At 57.6% G+C, this 7,290-nt stretch overlaps 1 protein-coding gene across 1 annotated transcript in view; it reads right to left on the reverse strand.

Annotated features, from left to right (window-relative positions):
* Positions 1–7,290, reverse strand: part of OSGIN1 (oxidative stress induced growth inhibitor 1) — a 31,355-nt gene that overhangs the window by 7,414 nt on the left and 16,651 nt on the right. Inside the window, exon 2 of the mRNA XM_081806323.1 lies at positions 5,166–5,268. The gene's annotated coding sequence lies outside the window, so the exon portion shown is untranslated. The remainder of the gene's footprint in view (positions 1–5,165; positions 5,269–7,290) is intronic.

The raw sequence follows: 7,290 nt of genomic DNA on the forward strand, positions 1-7,290 counted from the left end.
GACCTACACCCAGTTCTTGGGGCTGCAGGTGCCGGAGGAGGGTCCAGACCCACCTGCTCTACATCCCCCAAACCCAGCTAACGGGGCCTCCGACCTCACCCACTGCCCACACCCCGCCGTCCCGAGGGCCACAGGGCAACATCCCCATGAGCGTGTGAGGAGCATGTGGCCCTTAGCACGGACCTAGCTCCTCACGCTGCCCCACGCAGAAAGCACTGTGAGTTATGATCCCACTTCACACACGCATCATCTGGAGCCCAGAGGGGGCGCACAGTTGCTCGGTGTCACGAAGTTGGCTTTGAAACTGGTGCCGAGGCTTTTCCTGCGTGTGCACCCTGCATGCTACTGGCCTGCCCCAGGGAGACCCGGGGCTCAGCCCAGGGTCACACACACGTGTAAAGAGTGAGTGAGCGATTTAAAAAAAAAAAAGAGTGAGTGAGCGGTCACGTGTCCCAGAACAGCCAGGGATGGGGGCCCAGGCTCACAGCCTGCAGAATTCTCCCGGAGAAGGTAGAAATCTGGATTTTGATGTGCATTCTCTGCTTTGGAAAAGTGGGTAACTAATTCACACTTAAAAGAAAAAATCTTGGCCAGTGACCAAACACGACGGAGGCCAGAATACGACCTCTGATGCGTGCAGAGCAACAGAAACACCAGCATCTGCCCCCAGGCAGGTCCCGAGCAGATAGACAAGGAACAGCACCACCCTTTCCCTGCCCCCCGCCACCGAAGGGCCAGTGAGAAGACCCGGTGTTGCTCTCCCAGGGATGACGACAGACCTTCTCCCCGCACTTTACAGTGTGTGAGGGGCTCGCACCTAAGTGACAGCACTGGGTCCGGCGACCCTGGGACGTGAGCCGTGTCACCGCTGCTGGTAGGTGAGGAAAGGGAGGCTCAGAGGCGAAGGACCCACGGCGGGAAGTGTCACGTCAGGTAGCGTGTCAGGGACTCCCTCATCCTGGGAACAGCCCTCCCTGCCTCGGCTGGGTCCCGGGGGCCCAGGGCAACAGTCTCCTCCTCCTGTGTGGGTGAGCCCCGGGGCTCCAAAAGATCAAAGGTGGCACTGGGGACTGCGCGGCCCTCTCCACACCGGGTTCCCTGCAGGGGTGGCGCTGCCTGCCCCGGGGACAGGATTTGGGAGTGGCACCAGCATTAACACTACCAGCAGCACAAATGGTAACGTTCGGGCATGGCTGTGCAGAGCTGGGTAGGTGCCAAGCGTGTCCTGAACACTTTATACCCATTAACTCATGTCATCCTTATTTCACTGCACACTCTTCCACTCACTCCCATATTACAGATAGGGCAGCTGAGGTCATTGAGCCGGGCTCCAGAGTGCCGAGTGACAGGGCGTGACAGCTTCTGCCAAAGGCCGTTCGCAGCCAGGCCGAGAGTGCAGCATGCCCAGCTGTCCTTGCTCACCCTCTGCTCTGTCCCCACTGCAGGCGGGGAGGGAGGCCACGGGCCCACGTTCCCAGTGGGGAGGGAGCAGTTTCTCACTACCCGCGGGGCACTGGGGGAGCTGCATTTCCCCCAGCACGCTCTCCTGGAACCTCCAAACAGCCCCAGGGCCCCACCCCTCCTCTCTACTATCCCCAGGAAGAACAGCAATGGGGACCCATGCGATGTCCCTGCTGAGAGCTCCCTATGCCTTACAACTTTAATTCTCATGGCAACCCACTTCACTGATGTGAAGACTGAGGCTCAGGGAGGTGAGGCCATGCCCCCAAGGTCATAGAGCCAGTGGGTGACAGATCTAGAGTTTGACCCCCCAGGTCTGAGTCCACCTGGACTCCCCATGGCCCCCCAAAATGAGCATGCCCACTCTGGGCCATGCCCTTCACCTCTCTTCTCCCTTTGCTGGTCCCCCCACTCCCCAGGGCGAGAGGCACCCCTAGGAGCCCTTGGTTCGCCTCTTATCCTGCTTCCCAGGAGGTGGAGGAACCCATTTACCATCAGGGCTTCTGGGCTCCAAGTTCAGTGCTCCCTCCCAGAAGCTTCTAGATGCCACATACATGAGGTCACCACCCCGAGGTCATTTCCTGTGCAGCGTCCCGAGGTCCGCGAGCAGCTGAGAGCCCTCATTACCTTGGAACAATGCACACACTGCCAACGGACAGTGGACGGTCTCAAACTATTTTCATTTTCATTTATGCGTTTTCGTTACGTGGTGTTAGAATGGCCAACTTTTAATGTTAACTTTTTGTTCAAGTTCCTCCTGGCTGAAGACAGCAAGTGCCAAGTGCAAACAGCTCCTGGGAGAGACTGTCATTCCCAGAAGCAACTAAGCATAGAAGAAATGGGAATATTGGCAGCATTAAACGACAGAATGTTTCCTTGAAGTTTGTAGCACCCTTCCTTCTAGGGTTACTAGAGCTTAAAACTGCTCTGAGCCTCCAGGACACCTGAATGGCTGTATTTACTGGGCACCGCTGGTGGGCCCTTTGCTCACTTGACTTTGAGACCCCCCCCCCTCCACGCCCCCCCCCAACTCGGAGAGCGTGCTTATCCCTGCGGGGGAGGGAGAGACGCGGTGCGGAGGGAGGGGGCGTCTTGCCCAGGAACGTCCCAGACGATGCCCTCGAGCGCAAGTCCTGCCGGCCGTACCTGTCAGAAGGTGGGCGAGGCCCCTCTGCGGAAAAGAGCGTGGTGACAGTGCCAAGAAAGGGACATGAGGCTGAGGCTGCGGGAGGGTGAGAAGGGTCCGTGGACACGAGTGCTAGCTGCCCGCAGCCTCGGGGCCCACCGGGGTGCGCCCCCTCCCTCCGGAGCCTCCCCCACCCGGAGCAACCCCCCAGCCCCGGAGCCCAGCACCCCGTGCTCAGCACTGTCAGGCGCCAGGTGCCCGGGGCCCCGAGGGGACGAGAGGAGCGCCCGGCCGGCTGCAGGACCCAGTGGCGGGGCGGCGGCCACACCTCCCTTTCCTGCCCGGAGCGGCGTCATGTGGGCCGGGGCGGCGGGGCGGCGGCGGCGGAGCGGGAACGGGCCGGCGGGGAGAGCGTCCGGCCGGGCCCCCCCCGCCCCCCCCCCCCGCCCTGCTCAGGCCACTCACCTGACCGCCGCGGGGGCGCGGGGGGGCGCGGCGAGCCAGGCCTGGCGCGCGCCGCGACGGCCGCTGTCGGAGCCACCGCGGAGCGGGCGGCCGTCTCCCCGCGGGCACGGAGGAGGCTGTGCGAGGCGCGGAGGCCGGGGTATTTCACGGGCCGGGAGGAGGCGGGCGGGGGCGGGGCCGGGAAAACCACTTTCATAAGCGTGAGTCAGCAGGGGCCCCTGGATGAATGAACTTGCACTAGACCCAGGGCCGGCCTTAAAGGGGCCCCGCCGCGGGGGGGGGGAGGGGGGCGCCTCGGTCAGTAAACAGAGGACCCAAGGGCCCCCGACCCAGCCAACCCGGCCTTTTCTCCTAGGGAGGTGGCCCTTGAAGTGGCGAAAGACACCCTGGTTGCACTTGGTGTCGCCCCCTTCTCCACTCCTACTCGTCCCACCCAGTATAAAGCCCTCGGGCATCAGCCTGCCCAGGGTGAGAATCTGGCTCTGCCACTTCCTGGGCAAGCTGCCTCAGTTTTCTCATCTGAAAAATGGGGCCAACAAACAGGCCGTCCCTCCCGGGGTGGGTGTGGTGGTTAGGTGTTGCCATTCTTGGCTCCCACGCCTGAAACATGAAGCCGGCTCCCCGGTTCCTGTCTTCCTTTCTCGGTTATTTCTTCTCTGCACACCTCACATTTTGCTGATCCTTACTTATTATTTCATTGTCTCTCTCCCCAGACCAGGATGTGGGTTCTGCGTGGGCAGGGAAGTGTTTCCGTGTCTGCTTTACCACGAATCTAGAATGGTGCTCAGCACATAGTAGGTGCTCAGGAAGGAAGGGGTAGAGTTGGAACGGTATTTAGCCCTAGGGGCTCAGTGCACATCAGCTGTGATTTCCATCACTGATGTGATCGTTAACCTCGTCATCCTTTCCTGTCTGGGGACTTCCCTGTAGTTGGGGGGCCTGTGGGAGGCAAGGAAGGCACTTTACCTTGCACGCAAGGCTTAAGGGGGTACCCAAAACACTCGGTGATGAAGACAATCATGTTTTAGTGCAAAATTTTTTTGAAAATCCGAATTAGGGGCCTGGTTGGTTCAGTCTGGGGAGCGTGTGAGTCTTGATCTTGGGGTTGTGAGTTCGAGCCCTGTGTTGGGTGTAGAGATTACTTAGAAATAAATAAATAAGCTTTTCTAAAAAGTCAAAAGTAATGCAAAAAGTGGAGATTAAATATTAAAATATTAAATTTTCAGAACCAAACAGGATCTGTAACAGTGCCGTGTTGAGCCATATTGGAGCCTGATGCATGAGGAAAACTCAGAATACTGATGCTGTCTTTATTTAAAACTTTGCTCTTTTCTTCATCCCGGATTTTTGGCATTACTCTTGATTTTTAAAAATATCACAGGAACACAACACTGTGGGTCTTGATTATGGAATGCTTCGGTGCCCCTTATAGTTTGTGTGGTCTCTCTCCTGGGTCTGGTGGCCACGGGGGATGGGGCTGAAATGTGCACAGCACAAAATATGCACAGGGAAGTGGGAGGGGGTCGAGACGGGGAGGGCAGGGGCTCTTTTAGGCACAGGCTTTGGCATCCCACCAAGGAAAGATACCTCTGAGGATGCAGAGTTCTACTGGGACCAGCAGAGAGAGAGAGACAGACAGAGACAGAGTGAGGGGAGAGCTGAGGTGGGCAGGGGGAGAGAGGTGAGCTGGCTGGCGCTGGGAAGGGCTGGAGGCTGGGGGTGGGGGAACCGAGGGATTGGGGGGCAGCATAGAGAGTAGGGCTTAGAAGGGAGACCCTGGGCTTAGGGAGGAGATTAGGGGACACGAGCCCGGGAAGGGGGCTGCACCAGGCCAGGTGTGAGGGAGCACCTCCCTCCTGCCTCCGCTCTCGTCCTCGGGGACACGTGTGACACAGTGCATGGACTATGGCAGGGGCAGCGGGAAGCCCACTGCTCTGGGCCCCGGCTCCCCAGCTCGTTCTAGCCCCTTGCAGACATGCTGTGTGACCTCGGCTGTGGCCCACCTCTCTGGGCCTCTGTTCCAGCATTCCCGGACACTCGGAATGTGCACCCCCACACGCCAGGAGCCCAGGGACAGCCCCAGCCGGGGGAGGGCAGCTCCCCTCTGACGTACCTCTTGTGCGGGCTGCATCTCTCCCTGGCAGCCGCCTGGCTGTGTCCACTTCCCCATCCCAGGGCTCTGGACTGCAACTTCCCAGTGTGTTTGGATGTGTAAACTGAGGCAGAGAGAGACAACCCCGAGTCAGAGACTCCCACCTGCAGCGTCTCAGCCCCCGTGGGACGAGGCTGAGGCTCGGGGTCCAGAGAGGAAGGCCTGGGAAGGAGGTGGGCTCCCGGGTCCCCCATCTTTGGGTCTGGCCCATCCTTCCTCCCGACCTGCCCCGCTGCCCCCGCTGGCTCTGACTCCTTTTCCGGATTTGGAAAATTTGCTGATACAGAGAATTGTGGGTGAGATGTGGACTTTTTTCCCTGTCGCCTGATTTTCTGCCAGGAGATTGTGGGAAATAGAATGTGTTGAGTTGCTTCCCAAAAGTTCAACCAAGACAAAGACAGATAATGTCACGGGCAACAAAGGGATGACGGTTAGGCGGGGCCATGGGGAGGGAAGGAGCAAGGCAAGTTGTCTTGGGGTGACTGGCTCTCTCGGACTCTCCTGGGGGCCCTGATCCCTCCACACCTGCCTGTCCTCTTCTCCACTCCCAGTTCAGGTGGCCGGTAAGCCTCTGGATCCAGAGGTGCCGAAACTAGGGTTGCAAGATGTAGCAAATAGCATTACAGGCACACAGGCCACTGAGTTTCAGATAAGAAAGAGGTTTGAGTGTAAATATGTCCCACGCAACATTTAGGATACACTTATACTAAAAAAAAAAATTCTTTTTTCATTGTTTATCTGAAATTCAGTTACCTGAGCGGCCTGTATTTGGCAAACCCAGCGGTAAGTGTAAAATACACTAAATTTTGAACAGTTAGTATAAAAAAGGGAAGGTAAAACGTCTCATTAATAATGTTTATGTGGATTACGTGACAAAGTGAAAATATCTTGGACATCTTGGGTTAAATAAGGGGTATTATTAAAATTAATTTCACCTTTTTTTTTTTTTTTTTTTTACGTATTTAATGTGGCGACTGGAAAATTTACACATGGGGCTTTCATTAGCCTTCTCCTGGATGTGGGCACCAGCTGCTCCTGCCAACTGTGACATCCCTGGATTCAGCAGTGGAAGTCCCTGGGAAGTCTCTGGTTGGGCATCTGGAGCATTCACTGCAAACAGCTGGGCAGTGTGCCCTGGGAGGGGTGTTGCCCTTCTGAGCCTCAGTTTCCCCATCAGGGCACCGGACTTGCAAGGTGGTGCCGCTGAGGGAGGGGCCCAGCACTAAGGAGGAGCTCAGACACAGCAGCCCCCAGCCCACCCCCGGCCTCCCCCAAGCTCCCTGCACGTGCTTGGGAGCTGGGGAACCAGTGGAAGGGAGGCTAGGGTAGCCTCAGATGAAAGCATCCCCTGTGCCCCCATATCAAAACTACCATTTCTTGCTCCCTACAAAATCCTAGGACTATTCCCAGGGGCTGCTCCTGGCCCCCTCCTCCTCCCTTCTCCCTGGTGGCCATTCCCATAGCATTGCCACTTGCTGGGCACCTCCAGGCTGTAGACGGAATATTCTTCACACACAGCTGAAGCTCAGAGAGGCCAGTCTTGAGCCTGAGGTCACACAGCATGAGCGACAGAACTGGGGCTTGAACTCAGGGCTGGGACTGCCGAGTCTGGACACTTCCTGGGAAAAGGCAGACAGTGAACTAGCGAAGGAACAAAGTCTCCTTCCTGCCTGGAGCAAAAAGGCATGCACGGCCTCGAGAACTCTCCAGAAAGGCCTACCTACCACCATGGTCGCCCTTGGTCTGAGGTGCCCACACTGAAAAGGCGTTTTGGGGATTTGGTGCGTTTGGTCCAGTGAGGAAAGGCTGCACGGGGCTACTGTTCTCCCATTCTACAGGTGAGGAAGCTGAGGCCCTGGTAAACATGGCCCCAAATCACGGCCAGCAGTACAGTGGGACTGTGACCAGGTGCCCTGGCGCGACGAGACCAGGCCCTTCCGGCACATGACACCAGAGCTAATATTTGCCTTCACCATTTACAAAACTTTGTCACCACCTTATCTCCTCGACTCTCCACAACCAGGGGGCAGGCAAATATTTTCAATAACATGTTGAGTTGACAGATGAAGAAACCGGGGGGGGGGGG

The sequence above is a fragment of the Leptonychotes weddellii genome, chromosome 16 (assembly GCF_054177405.1).
Source record: "Leptonychotes weddellii isolate Sample4059 chromosome 16, ASM5417740v2, whole genome shotgun sequence".
NCBI lineage: Eukaryota > Metazoa > Chordata > Mammalia > Carnivora > Phocidae > Leptonychotes > Leptonychotes weddellii.